The sequence below is a fragment of the Vitis vinifera genome, chromosome 18 (assembly GCF_030704535.1).
Source record: "Vitis vinifera cultivar Pinot Noir 40024 chromosome 18, ASM3070453v1".
In the NCBI taxonomy this organism is placed as follows: Eukaryota; Viridiplantae; Streptophyta; class Magnoliopsida; order Vitales; family Vitaceae; genus Vitis; species Vitis vinifera.
In genome coordinates this window covers 15,562,360-15,586,750 of record NC_081822.1, presented here as the reverse complement: position 1 = coordinate 15,586,750, position 24,391 = coordinate 15,562,360, and the positions used below count along the sequence as shown (strand labels likewise).

Sequence of the window (24,391 nt, the reverse complement as noted above, 5' to 3'; positions counted from 1 at the left end):
TCACATGGCCAAGGAACTGCCTTACTCCTTTTACAGTTGTTGGAGATGGTAATTTGACAATAAGCTCCACCTTTGCTTTATCAACTTCAATGCCTTTTTCAGAGATGATATGGCCAAGGACAATTCCTTGACGTACCATAAAATGGCATTTCTCCCAGTTGAGCACCAGGTCTTTTTCAATGCATCTGTGAGGAACCGCTTCCAAATTGACTAAGCATTCCTCAAATGTACCTCCATATACGGTGATGTCATCCATGAAAACCTCCATAATTCGCTCCACCATATCACTGAAAATACTCAACATACATCTTTGAAATGTAGCAGGTGCATTGCATAAACCAAAAGGCATTCTCCTGTAAGCATATGTTCCAAATGGACATGTAAAAGTCGTCTTTTCCTGATCTGCCACATCAATTTCGATCTGAAAATACCCTGAATACCCATCCAAGAAGCAATAGAACGGATGTCCAGAGACTCTCTCCAACACTTGGTCAATAAATGGCAATGGAAAATGATCTTTCCTGGTTACAGCATTCAACTTTCTATAATCAATACACACCCTCCAACCTGAAGTGAGGCGTGTAGTAATTTCTTCTCCTTTTTCATTTTGAACCACAGTGATCCCTGACTTCTTTGGTACCACTTGAGTAGGACTCACCCAAGGGCTATCAGATATAGGGTAAATGATTCCTGCTTGAAATAGCTTCAGCACCTCAGCTCGCACCACCTTTTGTAAATGAGGATTCAATCTTCTTTGAAGTTGACGAATTGGCTTTGCTTCCTCCTCCATATATATATGATGAGTACAAACTAAAGGACTAATGCCTTTCAAGTCGGATATTTGCCATCCTATTGCCTTCTTACACCTCTTGAGAACTTCTATTAAACAATTCTCTTGATGACTGGTCAGAGATGAAGATATCACAACAGGACATTGATTATTTTCTTCAAGATATGTATATTTCAACTCCACAGGTAAAGGCTTCAGATTGAGTTTTGGAGTCTCTTTTTCAGCAATTGCCTCTTCTTCTTTATTGAACAAAGGTAGAATCTCTTCTATCTTTCTCCAACTTTGTAGAGTAGCAAGCACAGTAGGAGATTTAGACAAACCTTCCTCAAAATCCACAAGACTTTCATTCAACTTGTCTTGCATATTTTGATTACAGTGCTCCTCCACCAAAGTATTAATAATGCACAGCTCTTCTGGACCTTCTTCTTCTTCCGGAGTGATTTTCTTTTTAGACATATAGAAAATATTGAGATCCAGTGTCATGTTGCCAAAAGTGAGTTGCATCAGCCCATTCCTGCAATTGATGATTGCATTTGAGGTAGCAAGAAATGGCCCTCCAAGGATGATAGGAACTAAATTAGCTTCCTTTACAGTAGGATCTGTATCAAGAACAATAAAATCTACTGGATAGTAGAAATTATCCACTTGAACCAAGACATCCTCAATTACCCCCCTTGGAATTTTTACTGATCTATCTGCTAGAGATAGAGTGATTGCTGTTGGCTTCAATTCCCCAAGTCCCAATTGCTTGTAGACGGAATATGGAAGCAAATTCACACTTGCTCCCAAATCTAACAAGGCTTTTTCCACTATCTTTCCTCCAATCATGATTGAAATGGTAGGACTTCCCGGGTCTTTGTACTTCAATGGAGACTTACATTGTAAGATTGCACTTACTTGCTCAGTCAAGAAGGCTTTCTTGTTTACAGTCAACCCTCTTTTGATAGTACATAAGTCCTTTAGGAATTTCGCATACGTTGGAACTTGTTTAATCATATCCAGCAGTGGAATATTGACTTTCACTTGCCTCAATACTTCAAGGATTTCAGCTGCATTTCTAATCCCCTTTTTCCCATGTAATGCTTGAGGAAAAGGTGGAGAAGTTGATTTCTTCAGCATTTCTTCCTTCATAAGTTCCTTATCTAGAATTGCATTCATTGTTGAATCAGAGTCCTTCTTTTCTTCACTGATCTCACTCTCTTTATCTTCCATTTCTTTCCCTTTCTTTATCTCTTCTTCTTTCTCCACATATGGCTCGGGTGTTGGCTTCTCAATTTTTTTACCACTCCTTAGAGTATTCAAGGCTTTGACATCTTTCGTCTGCGATGATTCTCCCTCTTGGCTTTCCACTTCATGGACACCTTTGGGGTTCTGGTGGGGTTGAGAAGGAAATCTTCCCTTTTCTTGCAGTGTATTCAAATTTGTAAGCCTTGAAATTGAATATTGGATGTTATCAAACTTTTGGTTCATATTATTTTGCATTCCATCCATCCTTTTATTCAAAATACTCTCCACTCTGTCAATTCTTTGATTGATTTGAGCATTGGTGGCTTCTTGGTTTCCAACAAAATCTCCCACTACCTTGCTGAGATTAGCCATTGCTTGTTCAAGACTTGAAGATTGTTGAGATGGTGGATCCGGCTGTTGGTATTGAGTTGCTCTGGCCTTCCATGAGAAATTTGGATGATTCCTCCAACTTGAGTTGTAGGTAGTTCCATAAGGCGCATTGTTATTGGGCCTGAATTGTCCAACAACATTTGCTTGATCTCTAAACATTTCCCTTTCAGCTGAAATTGCAAGGCATTCCTCCACCAAATGTTCATATGATTGACAATTAGGACAAAGCTTCACTTGCACTGGTGCTTCAGCAACAGCTTGCACTTCATGTATTCTTTTCAGCTCCAACTCCTCCAATCTTCTTGTCATAGCTGCCAACTTTGCTTTCATATCATCATCTTCTTTCAAGGTATACATCCCAGCCTTAGCATTGAAAGCACTCAATTGAGACTTCATCTTCCCCACTTCTTCTTTGGTTGGTTCATCCCATCCCCTTGAAATATCAGCTACATAGCTCAAGAAATCCATAGCTTCCTCTGGATTTTTACTCATGAAATCTCCTCCACACATTGTCTCGAGGAGTTGCTTCATTGAGGAGGACATACCATCATAAAAATAGCTCACCAATAGCCAAGTATCAAAGCCATGATGAGGGCAAGCATTTATAGCTTCCATGTATCTTTCCCAACACTCATAGAATTTCTCATTCTCTTTAGCTGAGAAATTTGAAATTTGCCTTTTCAAGCCATTTGTTCTATGAGTGGGAAAAATTTTCTTGAGGAATTCAGCTTATAAGTCAGTCCAAGTGCGGATACTCCTTGGCCTTAAAGAATTAAACCAAATTTTGGCCTTATCCTTTAAAGTGAAAGGAAATAACTTAAGCCTCATCATATCGATTGAAGCTCCTCCATCTTGGAATGTATTACAAACATCTTCAAATTCCTTGATGTGTGCATAGGGATTCTCACTTTCCATCCCATGGAAAGTTGGTAGAAGTGGAACAAGATACGGTCTGATCACTAGCTGCTCTGTAGGGGGCACTATACATGATGGTGCACTCATACGAGGTGGATGCATACGGTCCCTCATTGATCTGAATTCATTAAGATTTTCTTGACGACCTTGGTGACTATGCTGATCTTTAGGTGTAGTTTCCATGATATTCAAGCTCAACTCAAATTCTTTGTTATGAGGTGTATCACACTTAACAAGTCTTCCTCCACTGTCTCGTATCCACTTTGGCATACACAACTAGTATCTATCTGCAACTAAAATGAAAATAAAGGACAACAAAAGAAAACAGGACTACAACAACAAAATTAAACTAAGCTGAATTTAAAAGATAAATTTGGATTATGGATTAGTAAAGAAAGAATGAGAATTAGTAAAATGAAAGAAACGTTACCAAACTTGTGATGAAAATCACAAGTGCTCTGAAATAGTATCACTATAAACTTGACACCTTCCCCGGCAACGATGCCATTTGATTTGTGCCCAATTGGTGTCTCAGCTGATTTGTGTCCAATTGCCGCTCCTTGGATGAGGGAGTAATCAACAAAATTTATAACCTATTACACTATATACTAGGGTAGCAAAGAAAAAGCTACTATAGTATAGCGGCTCTAGGATCGTTCACTGGGAAGGGTTTCCAACTTACAAATGATATCAATTCAAAGTGAATTGGTAGTGTTTCATTTCAAGGTTAGCTTAAGAATTAAAACTCAAACCTTGATTGGTAAAGATTTAGATTCAAACTAACTAACAAAATAAGTAATGGGAATAACTTAGGAAGAAAAACATTCCTTGGAGAGTCAGGTTCACTAGGGAGGTTCCTCATGCAAAAGACATAGCTCAGGTCAGTTGGTTCATTTCCTCGCGTGAGAGAATCAACATATAGTCAATTCTCTAATCGGTGTTGTACAGATACATCCTTTAATTGGATTTCAACTTTAATTCTCTCACTGATACAACTTGCAATGGTTCATGCCTCTCACGAGCACTTACCATTCAAGATGATCTTTAACCTTGGACTTCCCTTCTCAAGCTCGCAAGAGATAACTAATGGATGTCTCCTTGGAGTCCAAAAGCTTACCAAGTGTTGGCAATTCCAGAAAATCCTACCTTAAAGTCACCTCCCAGAGGCTCGCAAGGGGTAAACTAGTGCATCTCCATGGTTGGAGATCACTTGCCTCACCAAGTGTTGGCCCAGGTGACTCTAAGGCGTTTTAAGTTAACTAAAAACATAGAAATCACTAAAGGATTTCACTTCCTCTTCATTACTGGCTGAAACCACAAAGCTTTGCATTCTTGCACTTGGAACCTTCCCCGGCAACCTTAGCTCCAAGGAATTAGAGGTTTAGTTACTCATTCTCTGGGGAAAATTCCTCAGAGAGTTCATAACTTAGTAAGAAAATAAAATTACAAAGTGAGAAGGTAAGACAATACAAAGAACTGAACTTTACACTACTACAAAAATCAAAATTAATGACGCTTGATTCCTTGACACTTCTAAAAAACGTCATTATTTAGATTATAATATGAGATTCAATGGCGCTTATTAGAAGCGTCATTGTTTACTATAGTATTTTTCAATCCATGGCGCTTATTAGAAGTATCATAGTTTGACAAGGCTTATTTGAATATTATTTGGTACATAATGGCGCTTATTCAAAGCGTGATAACATTAATCCCATAACTTGGCGCTTTAGAGAAGTGTCATTGAATTATAGGTATAAATATACCTCCCTAAAATATTCCCCCTTCCACGATCTCTCATCCACCAAACATTCTCTCTGCCATTTCAAACCCTCCCAAATGCTCATACTAAATAAACTTGTGTACAAAACCGAATAGGATCTCTCATCCACCAAACCCATCCTTCTGAATACTTTCCTAAAATCCCCTTTGTCATTGTTATCGTTACCATCATAGAGAGAAAACTTCAATCTTGATATCGATGATGGAACCCTAGATTCTCTTGATGTTTTCCCAACTTGGTCCTTCTGGTGGAAGAAGTTGTGGCTATTCACGGATGAGTACTTCTTGATCCTCGAATCCTTTCACTTTTTTTTTAGATCCAAACAGCACTATGTCAAGTAAGTACCACTGATTTTTCTTTTCCATTTCTTTCTTTGTGATTTTCTTTATTCTGGTTTCCTTGTTTTTGATCTTTGTGTCAGAAATTTTTTTTCTAAGTTCCTGTTTGTTTATCTGGAAATGAGTTTTTTCTATTCTTATGATTGATTTTTTGTTCTCCCTTTTATTTTATTTTGGGCTTGGGACTTTGATGGGCATTGGGGTTGGGTTTTAGGGCTTGAAAATTGCTTGTGGTTATGCCATGTGGATGTTGGATGTGAAAGATTTGTACTTTTTGATCCTCAGTGACGTTTTTTGTTGAATGCTCTGTTGACGTTTTGGTTTCATTTGAACAGGGGAGGATTGAAAATGGATTGATGGGTTTGATTCATTTGTTGGGTTTTTGGGGTTTGTGGATTGGTGGTTGAGGTGGGATCTTTTGGCACATTCTAAGGTTTGTGTTGTTCTTGCTGTTCATATATAGGGATTTTAGGGTTTTGAGATTGGGATTTTGGAAGTTGAATTGATGAATTAGGTGGAGGTTGTTGAATGGGGGTTCAGACTATGAGGTCTCAAGGTGGTGGTGGTGGTATTGATTCTCATGATGCACGGATGGTTGAAGATGGTGATAATGGGCATGAAAATGGGGATATTTCTAATGTTGCAAAATCTCATGATTCCTTTGACAGTATCTCTACTGGAACTAAGGATGGGAATATTGTGGAAGAGGTTGATGAATCATCCTCTGTATCATCTTCTTTGAAAAGTCAAAATTCCAGACATGTAAGTGTTGTTGATGGCTGGTCTACAAGAAAGTTCAGTTCTAAAAAGAGGCCAGAGAAAAAAAAAGACGCACAAATTTTCTGGTTCCTCATGTGAGATGAAGCTTTTAAACTCTATTGCACAGCTTGTAGAGCCTTTAGAAAGTTGCAAATTTGCAAGATTTTCTTTGCAGTATACAGCAGTAGAAGAGAAGAGGTTGAAGATGAGTGATGCAATGTTGTTTGCTTATGATAGAGAGCTTTACCAATGTAAGCTATTGCGCCAATGGAGAAGAGGGCCCTTGATATTACTAGATGTGGAGTCATTGGATAGGAATTGCGGCACATCTTGTACCGTATATGGAATGCATTATGATGGGATTGTTTATGAAGCTGTTGTCACATGGAATACGCTCATAGATTCTCACTGTAAGTCTGGGCACCACAATAAAGCAGAGGAGTTGTTTGAGGCAATGCAGAATAGTGGTTGCTCTCCTTTCACTACAACATATAATATTATGATTAATTCTTTTGGGGAGCAGGAGAGATGGGATGATGTGAAGACTTTGTTGGGGAAGATGCAGATTTCTTGGGACGGCTGCCACTCACGCACATGGGGACTCCACTCTCACGCACAGCCATGGACAACCTCACCTAGGAGATCTCCATGCTGCAACACGGCTCCGGAAAAAGACCCACTTTCCATGAGCTGCAACTTCAAAGAAGTCATACATAGCCCAGATTCTTATATAAATCTCCGACAACATGCAGCATATAAAGCATCAGATTGGAAGGATTAAAAGTGGTCTAACAGCAACCCCTCTTACACTATGAAAGGTAAGTTCTCTTTTTAAATTCTAGGTGATGCAGTTTTTATTTTGAAATTTGTCTTGATTTATCTCAATTTGTTTTAGTTAGTTAATTTATAATTTTTTCATTATAACTCACTATACTTCTACATCTATAAATTGAAATCTGACAACTTAAAAACCCTTTTAAATTTTTCTAACTATTCTATGACATTTTAGACTCCTTGAACTTGATTTTTGAATCTTTCTTGGGTCAAATATGGTTTTCCAATTAGGATATTTAAATCAATTTTTCAGAAGGTTCAATTTTCACTCTGTTTTTGACATTCAGTATTGTTTTACAAAATTAAATTACTAAACGGTCTCTTTAATTTATTTTAACATTTTATTTTAATCTAGACTCCTTAAATTTAATTTTTGATACATAAAATATCAATAAATAATTTCTGAAATGAGAGATATAATTTTTTCTTCTTGCACACACTGCACAAGTGCTCTTCTGAATCTGAGAGATGTTTATTTATTTTTAAATATGTTTTGAATGTGATATTTCTCTGAGATTATTTTTCATATAAAATAGACATATTAATATAGTTGTGTGATTTTTTTTATGATTTTAAGACATTTCTAAGTTAATTATAAAAATCAATTTTTGAATGCCTTAAAAGATGCTCTGTTTTGGACCTATTATCATCGTTATGTAATCTGGTACTAAATGAGGGCTGGTTAATTAATTTGGTCACTTAGATGATAAGCTAGACATATAGGAGATGCTCTCTAAAAATAGTCTTGATAAAACTTAACTTCTAGGTATTTGTTTTAGATTTATTTTTTACAGTCTTCTATTCTAATCATTTGCTGACTTTTTTCTGTGAGGTAACCCCTTTGTGAATAAATTTGTTATTGATTGGAATATAATCGAATAATTTGGCCTATTGGATGTTTATCTAGACATGTTAAAGATGTTACCTAATTTTTATTTTGGTGAGATAACATTTCTTGATATTTATTTGGAGTTTATTTTGTGAACTGATTTTCTACCCTTTTAATAATATTTCCTTGGCTTTTGGTAATTTAGTCACTTTTGATCATACTTGTGAACTTTCCTTGACTTTAGACATTCTAAGTGTATATATGTAGGTTTAGTTTATTTATTTATTTATTATTATTTAATCTTATCATTATTATTGGTGAATTAACCTCATTTTTATAGAATCACTGACGCTTGCTACACAGGTACGCTCTCTATCTTCCCATTCTAAGTGTATATATATATATATAGGTTTAGTTTTATTTATTTATTATTATTTAATCTTACCATTATTATTGGTGAATTAACCTCATTTTTATAGAATCACTAGTGCTTGCTACACAGGTACGCTCTCTATCTTCTCATTTTAAAGTTCCATGAATATGTTTGTCATTAAGAACTCACTACTACAAAAAATTAAATTAATAACACTTTATTTCTTGAAGCTTGTAAAAAATATCATTATTTATCTCTAAAATTAATAATTATTGATGCTCACACATTCTTGGCGCTTTACAAGGAGAAGCAATGGCGTTTTTAAATAATGGCTCTTTTGTATGGATGTTGTATTGAAGAAGACAGACGGATTTTGGTTTATGAATGTATAAAAAATAAGAGCCTTGATCAAGCTCTTTTTGGTGAGAATGCTTAAAATATTTTGCATCTTGCACTTTATGTTTTTATTTTTTATTTTATTTTATTTACCACACCTATACTATGTTCTAATAAAGAATTCAAATTATATTTCCATTAACTTTAAAATTTTGATGTTTCTCTCTATTTCTTAATTTGGGGGTTGCAACAATTATTTGGCTTGTTTTAATGATGTAGGAGATGAATGGACCTTAAAAGATTCAAAATACTAACTTAAACTGTACCAACGGTAATTTTGGCTTGGGAATTTGATAGTGTCAATGATTGATTTTCCATGTTTTCTTTCTAACTATCTAGAATTTTAATTTTAGTTGAATGTTAATAGAAATATTAGACACTATCACATCTTATCTCTCTTCTTCATGTTTTCATTTATTAATTATAATTTATAATTTTTCTTTTTTTAATATATTTATCTATCTATTTATAGATCACTCTTCTCTTCCCAACTTTGAAGAGAGAGAGAGAGAAATAGTAAAGGATAGCAAGGGATAGAGTGTTCTACTCCACCATCTAAGTATGTGATGAAAAGTGAGTACAATTAAACTCTCATTACTATTTTTATTATTTTTTAAATTTCTATGGCTATTCTCTTGTGTTTGATCTAATTCCACTACTCCTAATTTACCATTCCTCAAGGCTGAATCACAAAGGCTAAATCACATTTTTTTTTTTATTTCTCCTTAGATCTAGCATAAATTTATTAAAATTGCATAATTGTTCTATCATTTATTTCAAAAAAACATTCAACTACTTCTTGAACTTTTAGGTTGAATATATATTTGGTTAATATTTAGTTTTGTGATTGGGTTACTTAATTATTTTCATTCTGCAAGTTGTATTTTCCTTATTGATTATTATATTACATAGTGTAGTTGGCTTATTAAAATTTAAATGAGTCTAAATCTCCTAAGTTGTAATAACATCATAACAGTAGTTGTTAGCAAATTATTGAAGCTCCTACTTGTAGTACATATGTTCAGGTTCTCGAGTCGATTGATAAGTGTTACTTGGTCAGCCCTCAACATTAGCAGAACTTGCAACAAATTTCTTCCTAGTTTCATAATGTTGTAATATTAAGTCCTCTTGAACATAATAGTGAGAAGGTTTGTCATTATCAATTATTTTGTTTATTTTGGGACATGCTAAAATCTAATCGTTTAATTGGTTGATACTATGAGTTGAACCTGTGAATTTTTTTAAATTAGATATAAAATGCAATAGAAATTAAATTGTATAGATAGTAAGGTTGGTGTGGCCCGGATCCTCAATGGACAAAGCTTTTGCTCCTCCATTGCCTATTAGTAGCCTCTATATAGAAGAGGTGCATGTTAAGGTTTGACTTCTTACTATCCCTTGTTCTTGTTTTGTTTTAAGTATTAAATATTAATCAAATTATTGCCAAAAGTTACTCTAGATGGCTTATTGACCACAACTAATACTAGTAGGGAAATACAAAAGTTTAACTATTCTATATATGGGTTCATAAATTTGTGTTCTCGACATGTTTGGATTTTTCTATCTTTTCTAAAATATTTGTTTGTAATATTAATAAACAAGAGATCCAACTTTCAATATTTGTCAATAATATATCTTCATATTGTTCAGTGCAATGAGTTGCGCTAATTAGACAAAGTGGTCTTCTATTACGGATATAGGAAAAAAAAAAAACAAGGCTATCATTCTATATGAGAACAAGGAGTAGGAGGAAATGATTGTGATAACTAGGAGTAAGGGGTTAAGTGCTAATAAGATATAATTCTATTTGTACTATAACTTTATAATTTAATTATTTACTTTTATAATTACATAAGATTTTTATGATATCTTAAATCAACTATTGTCACGTTTCTTGGTTTTGTTAAAATAAAATATAAAAATAAGTCTATACTTCAATTCTTAGGATTTTTATCATACCTCATCTAGTAAATTACAAGCTCCTCTTATTATCAAAATAAACAAAAATCAAAGGAACTAGTAAAAAATAAAAACTAGTCAAATAAATAAAAATATAAGAAAATAAAAATAAAATTTAATAATAACATAGTGATAACGTGATGGTTTTCATCATGTTTGGACCTTGGTATTTTTTTTTATTGTGCATTATAGGACTTATTCTTGTATTCAATAATGCTTTAAGAGTTCACCATTAAATGTCCAAACGGAGCAACCCTAACTCATATATACACTTTATAATAAGCGTTTGATGCATATTTATTCACTTAGAGTCTATGAGTTTATTAAAGATTTAATTTAACTATTAACTTGTACTAAAAATACAATATTTTATCCCATAAAAACAGAATTTATTTCTTCTATGTTGTTGAATAAAAAATCAAATTTTTTTTTTAAATTTTAAGTACATTTTTTTCCTTATTTTGGGGAAAGCATAATATATTAGTTGAAATTGTAGTTCGGGGTATTTTGTTGATAGAGTACAAATTTATTTATTTAGTTTCAACTCATTGGTCTCCTTAATGAAATGTTTTGTATGTCTAGTTTTACTTTGATGAATTCTTTTATGAGGTCTTTTTTGAAGTAATGCTCTAAAGGTGCAAATAGAGATGGCAATGGAGACCTTTTTATCTACATTAGAATAATCTATTATATTTTATTTCGAAAACACTTCATAATATAATTTTTTTTTTCGTATAATGAATTGAAAGAAGCACAATCCATATATGTAAGAGGCTAAGGGGATTCATGTAAGCAAACTTGATAACCTAAATTAATTTTGTGAAGGTTATAATTTCATTTATGCTTAATTATTACTTATTGTATGTATATATAATTTAGATGTTTTCTACTCTTCCTTATTTTTATTTATAGGTTGCAAAGGAAATTTATTTGCTAAAAGAAGAGAAATCATTGTGTTAAAGAAGACGAAGTCAAAAACCATGAAGATTACATCAGTGAACTCATTAGGAGGTTGAACTATGCTTTTAAAGATTATGGTTTATTTTAGTAGTCTTGGTACCAATGTTTGTTCTTATGTTAGAATTAGAAATTCTTATTGAAATATTTTGATATAATTAACAAGTTTATGTGTAATTAATATATATAGGTGGTTACATTAATTGTTTAAACTAGGTTCATGTATATCAACATTTGGATATATTTTAATTAATAAAATTTGATTTTATTTTATTGGTTGTAATTGTTTTTTAATTTAATTATATAAGAAATCAATTATTTTAATAACGGAATCAAAATATTATTTTTTAATAGAAATTGTTCAAAGATGACGCTTTTATAAGCGTCATTGTTAACATGAAACAAAGAAGACATTTTTAAAAGTATCATTAATAAGATTAAATCAAAGATGACGCTTTCATAAGTGTCAAGAGTGGTAATTTTATAAAAATTATTTCAATAAAAATGTTCAAAGATGACGCCTTCATAAGTGTCATTGTTGACATTATTCAAGGATGACACTTCTTAAAGCGCCATTAAAAGCATTAATAAAAGATGACGCTTCTTGGGAGTGTCATTGTTAATTGTAACATTTAATGACAGGGGCGGAGATGACACTTCGAGGAAGCGTCATCTTTTACCTTTCTTGACGCTTAAAAAGCGTCATTATTTCACTTTTTTCTTGTAGTGTTACTTGCTTACCCAAAGCTTTTCAAAAGGATCTCTCTCCCTGAGAACAGGCTCCCGAGAGGTACTTATATGAACATAATATAAAACTAATTATTACATAGATATTTTCTCTTTTTACTAACTTAAAAGCTAAGGAATCTTGTAATTGGTGGCTTACAAGGAGTATTTTGGGATTTAGACAACAAAAAATCTAATAGAAAATATCTCCAAATGTCGGTAGCAAATATCGGGATGCTCCAGGAACCATTTCGCAAGAGAAAATGGTGTCTGCGAGATTTCGCAGACACTCAAGAAGGGCTGCGAAATCACTTCGCAGCAAAAGGCTATTCTCGCAGGGCTGCGAAGTTGGCTTCCATCTTGAGGTTCCCAGCTTCCAGCTTGCAGCATATATCGGGCAACTTCAGAAGGAAATACACCCTACTGTACAAAAAGGCTGCGAAATCACTTCGCAACAAAAGGGTGATTTCGCAACACTTTGCAAAATGCTTCCTTCAGCTTGGAGTGATTGACTTGCAATGGCTGTAACTTCTTCGTTTCAACTTCAAATTGCGCACCGTTTGAAGCATTGGATTGTTGACTTCCTGAGCTTTGAAATGGTATATAGCATACATCAATTGAACTTCAGAAAGTGCTCCAAAAGTGGCTACTACGACTGTCATCAAGAATATGCTTCATGGCAGATTCTCTTTACTTTTTCTCCTTGCATTCCGGATTTACTCTTGGCAAATGACTTCCAAGATTTGCCCAAGATTCCTCAAAATTCTCCTCAAACTTGAATTGCTTTGGTGATCAAAATACTAACAAAAACACCAAAACTTACACAAAGTGATTAAAATTGCTTTCAAGGGTCCTTAACATGCCAATTGAGTTAAAAGGCCAAAACTACTACTCAAAAGTGTTTAAAAGGATTAATTATAAGCTATCAAATAGCACTTTTTGAGTAGTAATCACAAAACTTTAGATTTTAAAAGCCATTTATGAACTCCAACTACCTGTATTTAAAGCACGGGAGTTTTCCACTTTTGCATCTAGACTTTTCACCTAGCTTCCTTCACCCAAGAAACAAAAAGCCTAGCCACTCATCTTCTAAGAAAACATCTCAGAGAATGTTTGGCTAGCAAGAAAATGAAAATGAAAGAGAAGGAAAAACAGAGCAAGGCTCTGTATATTCTATATATTTATATATCTATATATATATATATATATATCTATTATCTATATCTTTTACAATGGATGCAAGGGAATATATATAGAGAAGTTTTTCCAACCTTCCTAGCTAAGAAACCTTATGGTTGGTGGATTACAAGGAGAAGAATGGATATTTATACAAAAATATCTGAAGAAAAGATCTAAAAGAGTCGATGCACAAATATCCCAGTTCGCATGTAGATTTCGCACGTTGCATGGTGACTTGTGAAAATCTCGCAAGTTGATTTCGCAACTTGGAATCCATTTTCTCATGTTGAGCTCCAAGTTCACAAGTTGTAAAATCACTTTCGCAAGTTGGGCTTTAATTTCGCACGTTGGAGTTCCAAATTCGCAAGATGCGAATTTGTCCCTCAACTTGATGCAGTTGTCTTCCGAAGGCCATATCTTCCTCATTTCAGCTTCAAATCGTACACAGTTTGAAGCGTTGGATTCTTGACTTCATGAGATTTGAAATGGTATATAGTATGTAGAAAATGGACTTTGGGAAGTGCTCCAAAAGTGTGAAAGAAGACTGCAGCTGCTGTCCTCTGTTTTCTTCACTCTGTTTTTCCTCTCTCCGTTGTTCTTTCCTTGCATACTTTGAACCACTTTGGCAAAGGGCTATGGAGCTCCAAAGCTTGGTTCTTCATGAATTTGAGCTTCCAAATGCTTTGCCATGAACTATATACAGCTCTCCCTCATTCTTGGATTGCTTTGGTGTAGCTAAAAGCTATCAAAAACACCAAAACTTAACACAATTTGATTAGAAACGATTGCAAGGGTCCTTAACATGTCAATTGAGTTAAAAGGTAATAATTAATACTCAAGAGTGTTTAAAAGAGTTAATTACAAGCTACAAAATAGCACTTTTTGAGTAGTAATCACCGACGTTCCACCTTCTCCGGATATTTCACATCCGGCGCCTGACACCGGATGGGAGAGGAGGATGTTTCAACTTCCCTCGTCAGACATGTGTGGATCCTCTGATAGCGCTTACCCGGAGAGTTTTTCTCTCAGTATATAGTGCCGCGATATTCTCCTGAAGCTTCCCGATATGTGCGACCAACATTTTGAGATTTTTTGTTTTAGATATTTGTTGTCTAAATCCCCAAAGTCTCCTTGTAACCCACCTATCATAGGATTCCTTAGTCTTTAAGTAAGGACAAAGGGTAAATAAACCCATATTAAAAAGGTTGTAAGTTTCCTCAGAGAAAGGGGGGAGGACGGAAGACAAGGCTTGTACACAGACGCTTTGTATAGTTTTTGAAAAGAAGTAAAATTGAGAGTTTTTGCTCTACCTTACCTACTTGTTTTGATTGTATATATTCTTCTAATTTTTCTTACTAGCCAAACAAGCTCTGAGGAAGTTTCCTGAGAGAATGAGTGGCTAGAATTTTAGTTCCTTGGAGCTAAGGTTGCCGGGAAAGGTTCCAAGTGCAAGAATTTATAGCTTTGTGGTTTCAGCCATTAATGAAGAGAAAGTGTGATCCTTTACTGATTTCTATGTTTTTTTAGTTAACTTAAAACACCTTCAATTCACTTGAGCCAACACTTGGTAAGGCAAGTGATCTCCGTCCATGGAGATACACTAGTTTACCTCTTGCGAGCTTTTGGGAAGTGACGTGAAGGTAGGATTTTCTAGAATTGCCAACACTTGGTAAGCTTTTGGACTCCAAGGAGACATCCATTAATTATCTCTTGCGAGCTTGAGAAGGGAAGTCCAAAGTTAAAGATCACCTTAAATGGAAAATGCTAGGTGAGAGGCACGAGCCATTGCAAGTTGCATCAGTGAGAGAGAATTAGAGCTGAAATCCATTTAAATGATACATCTGTACAACACCAGTTAGAGAATTGGCTATATGTTAATTCTCTAATGCGAGGAAATGAACCAAATGACCGGAGCTCTGTTTTTGCATAAGGAACCTTCCCTGTGAACCCAAACCTCCAAGGAATGTTTTTCTTCATAAGTAATTGCCATTACTTTCTTTTTAGTTAGCTTGAAACAAAACCTCATTTAACCAAAGTTTGTGTTTTATTTCTTAAGCTTACCTTGAAATGAAAAAACACCAATTTAACTTTGAATTGGTATCAGTTGTGAGTTGAAAACCCTTCCCAGAGAACGATCCTAGAGCCACTATGCTATATTAGCTAAAGCTATCCTAATGCATGGTGATATAGGTTATAAATTTTGTTGATTACTCCTTCAATCAAAGAGCACCAGCTGGACATGAATCAGCTGAGACACCAATTGGGAATGAATCACATATCATCCATAGCCTTAAGTTGTTCATAGCATCTAGAGCCATAAGCACACGACCCAAAGTTGTTCATGTCATCAACACCCCTAAGCTATTCATAGCATTTAGACCCCTAAGCCCATGACCCAAAATCTTTCATGTCATCTATAGCCTTAAGCTTTTCATAAAATCTAGAGCCCTAAGATCATGACCCAAAGTCGTTCATGTCATCCCTATCCTTGACTTTTCATAGCATTTGAAGCCTTGAGCTCAAGACCTGGAGTCATTCATATCCATCACAACCCTAAGTTGTTATAACATCTAGATCCTATAGCACACCACTCAGAGTTGTTCATGTCATCCATAGCCTTGAGATATCCATAGCATTTAAAGCCCTAAACTCCAAACCCGAAGTAGTTCATGTCATCCAGAACCCTGAGTTGTTCATAGCATCTAGTGCCCTAAGCTCACAACTCGAAGTCATTCATGTAATCCATAACCTTGAGTTGTTCATAGCATCTATAGCATTGAGCTCATGACTCAAAGTCATTGATGTCCACCATAGCCTTGATCTGTTCATAACATTTAGAGCCTTGAGCAAACGACCTTGAGTCATTCATGACATCAACAAACCTAAGCTATTCATGGAATCTAGAGCCCTAAGCCTACTACCCATAATTGTTCATGTCATACATAGCCCTGAGTTGTTCATAGCATCTTAGCCCTTGATCTCATGACCTGCAGTCAGTCATGTCATCCATAGCTTTGAGCTATTTATAGCAATTAGACCCATAGACTCACGACCAAGAATCATTAATATCATCCTCAGCTATGAGTTGTTCATATCATCTTGAGGCTTGAGCTCACAACATCCCGAGTTGTTCATATCATCCATGACTTTGAGCTGCTCATAACATCTAGAGCCTTGAGCTCTCAACCTTGAGTTGTTCATGTCAACCACAACCCCGAGTTGTTCATAGTATCTGGAACTGTGAACTCATGACCTAAAGTTATTCATGTCATCCATGATCCTCAGCTTAGGATGTAGAATCATTCATATCATCCACAACCCCGAGCTGCTCATAGCATTTAGAGGCCTGAGCTCACGGGATCCTAAGTCGTTCATATCATCCATAATGTTGAATTGTTCAAAGCATCCACGGCCTTGAGCTCACGACTCTGAGTAGAACATATCATCTAAAGCCTTGACTTGTTTATAGCATCTAAAGCCCTAAGCTCATGACCTATAGTCGTTCATTTCAACCAAAACCCTTAGCTATTCATAGTATCTAGAGTCGTAAGCTCACGATGAAGAGTCATTCATGTCATCCACAACCTTGTTCTATTCATAGCATCTAGAGCCTTGAGATCATTACACAAAGTCGTTCATGTCATCCAAAGTCATGAGTTAGTCATAGCATCTCAAGCCCTAAGCTCATAACCTGGAGACAGTCATGTCCACCACAACCTTGAGTTGTTCATAGTATCTAGATTCCTAAGCACACGACCCAGAGTTGTTCATGTCATCCACAACTATGAACTATAGCATCTCGAGCCCTTAGCTCATGACCTGAAGTCATTCATGTCATCCACAACCTTGAGTTGTTCATAGCATCTAGAGCCTTGACCTCACGACCTGGAGTCGTTCATGTCAACAATAACTCTGTGTTGTTCATAGCATTTTATATTCATGGTCTCATGACCAAGAATCGTTCATATCATCCACACCCCTAAGTTATTCATACCATCTAGAGGCTTGAGCTCAAGAGATCCCGAGTCATTCATATCATCCACAACCTTGAGTTGTTCATAACATCCAGAGCCCTTAGCTAATGACCTAAAGTAGCTCATGTCGTCCACAACCTTGAGTTGTTCATAGAATCTAGAGTGCTAAGGACATGACCTAAAGTCATTCATGTCAACGATAACCCTGAGTTGTTCATTGCGTTTAAATCCCTGAGCTCACAACTTGAAGTCATTCATGTTATCCACATACCTTAGTTGTTCATAGCATTTAGAGTCATAGGCTCATAACCAAGAATCGTTCATATCATCCACAAAGCTGAGTTGTTCATAGCATCCATAGCCTGAGCTCACGATCTAGAGTAGACATATGATCTATAACCTTGAGTTTTTCATAGAATCTAGAGCCTAGAGCTCACGAATTGGAATCTTTCATGTCAACCATAGCCTTGAGTTGTGAGTGGAATTTATAATCCTAAGCTCATGATCCAAAGTTGTTCATGTCATCCACAGCCCTGAGTTGTTAATAACATCTAAAGTCCAAAGTTGTTCATCACATTTAAAGCCTTGAGCTCACGACCCAGAGTCGTTCATGTTCACCATAGCCTTGAGTTGTTCATATCATCCTTGACCTGGAGATGTTCATAGCATCTTGAGGTATGAACTCATGGGATCTTGAGTCATTCATATCATCCACAACTCTGAGCTTTTCATAGCATCTAGAACCCTAAGCTCATGACTCGAAGTGGTTCATGTCAACCACAACCTTGAGTTTTTCATAGTATCTAGAGTCGTGAGCTCATGACTTGTAGTTGTTCATGTCATGCAAAACCTTAAGCTCATGACGTGGAATCATTCATATCATCTACGTCCATGAGTTATTCATATCATCTAAAGGGCTAAGCTCATGGGATCCTGAGTCATTCATAGAACCCACAATGTTGAGCTATTCAAAGCATCTACAACCTTGAGCTCACGACGCAGAGTAGCACATATCATCCACAGCCTTGAGCTATTCATAACTAGAGCCTTGAGATCACAACCTGAATTTGTTCATGTTAACCATAACCTTGAGCTATTCATAGCATTTAGAGCCCTTAGCTCATGTCCTTGAGTCGTTCATGTAATCCATAATCCTGAGTTGTTTATAACATTTAAAGCCTTAGGCTCACGACCTAGAATCGTTCATATCATCTACACCCTTGAGTTGTTCATGTCATTTGGAGGCTTGAGCTTACAGGATCCCAAGTCGTTCATATCATCCACAACCCTAAGTTGTTCATAACATCCAGAACCTTGAGTTAACTGATTGGAAAATCCCAAATCTCTCAATTTCCCAAGTATGGATTAGGTTAGGAATATGCATAACTATCATAGGCTCTTTCTAAATTCTATGCATAGTGAAAAAAAATAACATTTTTATACTTTAAAATGATTTAAAAAGTGCTAATAAAAACCATTCCTCAAATTTAGATGTTCCCGAATCAAATCCACATGGTGAAGATGAAGATCTAAATCGTAGAAGTCTCATAAACCCAAAGTCTTCCACTCGATGACTCAAACCTTGATCTTCGCATACTTTCAGTGGGGAGGAAAAAAGGGTGGAGGCTATGGCTCTCTACCTCTTTGGATGGTGGAAGACAAAAGCTATGGAAACCCTAATCCTTAGGAGGTATTTATAGGGTTCCTAAGTGGGCTTAAGTTACTTGAGCCTACATGCGCTTGGTTCACTTAATCTAACCCAAAATGGGTTATAATTGATTAATTAACCCAATAGGGCCAACAAATTAATCACTTAATCCAATCCAAAGACCTTGTTCACTTACCCTTATGCAACCTTACATAATTACTAAAACACCCTTATGCACAAAAGTGAACTTAAAGCCAATTCAACCCTCATAATCCATGGCAACAAGGTATCTAAGCTCAGAGCAGGGACCACTGGGACCTATAGGAATGCTGGCTCCCTTAGAATCCAATTCCAAAGTTGATTCAACATCCAACTATAGAGAATCAACTGAACTATAGTATCTTATGTAAATAACAACAAGACACAAAGTGATCGAGTCCTTGACTTTGTATCAATTGTGTTCAGTCTCCCCATGAACTAGTGTCCATAGTCTAACAAGGTGAAAGCTATCAGTCTTTCAAGACTACCTCTACCATCCTTGAGTTACAGATCCTCCTATTATGTGTTCAATTGACATATCTTAGCTCTTAAAGAGTCTATGTCAAGTTCCATTTAACTATGGTCATAGTTTCCATGAATACACCTCCTTAGAATCACTCAATGGGACACTCTATCACAATCCCAAGAGATATCATGGTGCCTTTATTAAGAATTCCCATTGCTACCGGCTTCCATTAACAGTGTCCCAATCCATAAGGAATATATGATTAGCTTACGATCTCACCCATAGGTCAAAGCCACTACTAACTTCAGCACAAACTCAATATTTTATGAAGGTTGAGAAATAATACAATGAAGCAACTTGGTGGAAATGCACCTAAGTCATGTACAATGCAAAAGGTTGAGGCAAGAATGCTCATAGAATATAATACATAGAATAAGAATAGATAACGGTGAAACTAGAACATCATTAAATAAATAATGAATTCAAAATTTATTACATCATGTCATGCTTTTAAGGGCTCTATCCTAACACTGGAGCCCTTAGCTCGCGACCCAGAGTAGTTCATGTCAACCATAGACCTGAGTTGTTCATATCATCTACAGCCTTGAGCTTAAGACCATGAGTCATTCCTATCATCCATAGCCTTGAGGTGTTCACAATGTTTAGAGCCTAGTGATCATGACCAAGAATCATTCATATTTTCCAAAGCCTTGAGCTATTCATAGCATCTAGAGGTCTGAGCTCACAAGATCACGAGTTATTCATATCATCCATAACTTTAAGTTACTCATAACATCTAGAGCCTTGAGCTCACAACACGAAGTGTTCATGTCATTCACATCCCTAAACTATTCATAGCATCTAGAGCCCTTAGCTCACAACCCAAAGTAGTTCATGTCAACCATAGCCCTGAGTTTTTCATAGCATCTAAAGTCTTAAACTCATGACTCAAAGTTGTTCATTTCATCCATAACCCTGAACTATTCCTAACATCTAGAGCTCTGACCTTACGACCTTGAGTCGTTCATGTCATCCATAGCCTAGAGTGATTCATAACATCTAGAGCCCTGACCTCACAACCTGGAGTTGTTCATGTCATCCACAACCCTTAGCTATTCATAGCATCTAGAGGCCTAAGCTCATGGGATCATGAGTCATTCATATTATCCACAACTCTGAGTTGTTCATAGAATCTAAAGCTCTAAGCTATTCACAGCAACTAAAGCCCTGAGCTCACGACCATTAGTCATTCATGTCATATAATGGCCTGAGTTGCTCACGACCAAGAATCATTTATATCATCCACAACCTTAAGTGATTGATAGCACCTAGAGGTTTGAATTCATAGGATGCCGAGTCATTCATACCATTCACAACCTCAAGCAGTTCATGGCATCCAAAGCTATGAGCTCACGGCGTGGAACAACTCATGTCATTCATAGGTCTACGTTGTTCATAGCATCTAGAGCCTTAAGCTCACAACCCAGAGTCGCTCATGCCAACCATATACCAGATCTGTTTATATCATCTAGAGCCTTGAGATCACAACCTTGAGTAGTTCATTACCTCTACAGCCCTGAGTTCTTCATAACATTTAGTGTCTTGTGCTCAAAACCAAGAATCGTTCATATAATCTAAAGCCTTGAGTTGTTCATAGCATCTAGAGGCCTAAGCTCATGGGATCCTAAGTTGTTCAAATCATCCACAAATTTGACTTAGTTATAGAATCTAGAGCCTTGAGCTCATAACACGATGTCGTTTATGTCATCCACATCCTTGAACTATTTATAGCATCTAGATCCTTGAACTCATGACTTGAAGTCGTTCAAGTCATCCATAGCTTTGAGCTACTCCTAAAATCTAGAGCCCTGAGCTCACGACCTTGAGACATTCATGTCATCCATAGTCAAGAGTTGTTCATAGCATCTAGTACTCTAAGCTCACGACCTTTAGTCATTCATGTCATCCACAACCCTGAGTTGTTCATAACATTTGGAGCCTTCTCCTCATGACCAAGAATCGTTCATATCACCCAAAACCCTAAGTTGTTCATAGCATCTAAAGGCCTCAGCTCACGGGATCTTGAGTCATTCATATCATCCACAACTTTGAGTTGTTTAGAGCATCTAGAGCTCTAAGTTCACCACACAAAGTCATTCATGTCATCCATATCCTTGAATTGTTCATAGAATCTAGAGCCCTTAACTGGTTTTAACATCGAGATGCCAGAGCTCACAATCTTAAGTCGTTCATGTCATCCATAGCCTTAAGTTGTTCATAGAGCTCATGACTTGGAGTCGTTCATGTTTCCACAACCCTGAGATATTCATAACATCTAGAGGTTTAAGCTCACAAGATCCCGAGTCGTTCATATCATCCAGAACTTTGACTTGTTCAAAGCATCTAAAGCCCTAAGCTCACAACACGACATCGTTTATATATCTTCCACATCACTGAATTGTTCATAGCATCTAGAGCCTTGAACTCATGACTCAGAGTCATTCAGGTCATCCATAACCTTGAGTTGTTCCTAACATCTAGAGCCTTGAGCTCATAACCTTGAGACATTCATGTCATCCATAGGCGAGAGTTGTTCATAGCATCTAAAGCCCTAAGCTGACGACCTTGAGTTGTTCATGTCATCCACATCCCTAAGTTGTTCATAACATTTAGAGCCTTCTCCTCATGACTAAGAATCACTCATATCACCTGAATCCCTAATTTGTTCATAGCATTTATAGGCCTAAGCTCATGGGATCCTGAGTTGTTCAAATCATCCATAACTTTGATGTATTTATAGCATCTAGAGCACTGAGCTCATAACATGACGTCGTTTATGTCATCCACATCCTTGAACTGTTTATAGCATCTAGATCCTTGAACTCATGACTTGGAGTTGTTCCTAACATCTAGAGCCCTGAGCTCACAACCTTGAGACGTTCATGTCATCCATAGTCAAGAGTTGTTAATAGTATCTAGAGCTCTAAGCTCATGACCTTGAGTTGTTCATGTCATCCACAACCCTAAGTTGTTCATAACATTTATAGCCTTCTCTTCATGACCAAGAATCGTTCATATCACCCAAAGCCCTAATTTCTTCATAGCATCTAAAGGCCTAAGCTCATGGGATCCCGAGTCATTCATATCATCCACAACTTTGAGTTGTTCATAGCATCTAAAGCCCTGAGCTCACCACACAAAGTCATTAATGTCATCAACATCCCTGAACTATTCATAACGTCTAGAACCCTTAACTCACGATCCATAGTCGTTCATGTCAACCATAGCACTAAGTTATTCATAACAACTAGAGTGTTGAGCTCAAGACCCAAAGTTGTTGATGTCATCCAGAGCCCTGAGCTGTTCTTAACATCTAGAGCCCAGAGCTCATGATCTTGAGTCATTCATGTCATCCATAACCTTAAGATGATCATAGAGCTCGTGACTTGGAGTTGTTCATGTTTCCACGGCCCTAAGCTATTCATTACATCTAGAATACTTAGCTCATGGGATCTCAACTCATTCATATCATCCATAACTCTGACCTATTCATAACATCTAGAGCCTTGAGTGGTTAATAGCATCCAAAGCCTTAAGCTCATGATCTTCAGTCGTTCATGTCATCCACAACCCTTAGTTGTTCATAACATTTAGAGTCTTTCACGCATGACCAAGAATCGTTCATATCATCCACACCATGAGCTATTCATAGCACCTAAAGGCTTGAGCTTATAGGATCTCAAGTTATTCATATCATCCACAACCCCAAGCAGTTCATAGCATCTAAAGCCATGAGCTCACAACGTGCATATTAACCACAACCTTGAGTTATTTATAGCATCTAGAGCCCTAAGCTCATGACCTTAAATCGTTCCTTTCATCCATAAGCCTGAGTTGTTTATAACATCTAGAGCCTTGAGCTCACATCTTTGAGTTGTTCATGTCATCCACAACCCTCAGTCATTCATAACATTTAGCGTCATAGGCTTACGACCAAAAATCGTTCATATCATCCTAAGCCTTGAGTTGTTTAAAGCATTTAGAGATCATACCTCATGGGATCCCAAGTCATTCATATCATCCAGAACTCTAAGTTTTTCATAGCATCTAGAGCACTGATCTTACAACATAGAGTCATTCATGTCAATCATAACCCTAAGTTGTTCATAGGATGAAGAGCCCTGACCTGACGACCTTAAGTCAGTCATGTCATTCATAACCCTAACCAATTCATAACATTTATAGCCTTAAGCTCATGACCAAGAATCATTCATATCATCTACAACCTTAATCTATTCATAGCTCCTAGAGGCTTGAGCTTATAGGATTCTGAGTCATTCATTTTGTCCATAACCTTAAGCTATTCATAGATTTTAAAGCCATGAGCTCAAGACACAGAGCAACTCATATCATCCACAAGCTTGAGATGTTGATAGCATCTAGAGCCTTGAGCTAAAGATTTGGAGTTGTTCATATCGACCATAAACATGAGTTGTTCATAACATTAAGTGCCCTAAGCTCATGACCTTAAGTCGTTAACGTCATCTGCAGTCCTGAGTTGTTCATAAGATTTAAAGCCTTGGGCTCATAACCAAGAATCATTCAAATCATCTACAACCCTGACTTATTCATAGCATCCAAAGCCCTTAGCTCATGACTCAGAGTAGCTCATGTCATCCACAAGCCTGAGTTGTTCATAACATTTAGATTTGTAAGCTCACGACCTAGAGTAGTTCATGTCATTCACAATCCTAAGTTGTTCATAGAATTTAAAGCACTGAGCTCATAACCCAGAGTCATTCATGTCAA

At 36.4% G+C, this 24,391-nt stretch overlaps 1 long non-coding RNA gene and 1 pseudogene across 5 annotated transcripts; one reads left to right on the top strand and one right to left on the bottom strand.

Moving 5' to 3' along the window:
• Nucleotides 1-24,391, bottom strand: part of LOC132253096 (uncharacterized) — a 174,641-nt pseudogene that overhangs the window by 126,483 nt on the left and 23,767 nt on the right.
• On the top strand, nt 5,047-11,727 carry LOC104882633 (uncharacterized). 5 transcript variants are annotated; one of them, XR_009465082.1, is made up of 5 exons: nt 5,050-5,442; nt 5,779-8,660; nt 8,854-8,905; nt 9,107-9,207; nt 11,506-11,727. It is a non-coding gene; the product is annotated as an uncharacterized LOC104882633 (long non-coding RNA). The 5 variants fall into 5 exon arrangements; XR_788341.3 differs by having other exon boundaries at nt 5,048-5,442; nt 5,779-6,612; nt 6,726-9,207; XR_009465081.1 differs by having other exon boundaries at nt 5,048-5,442; nt 8,854-9,207.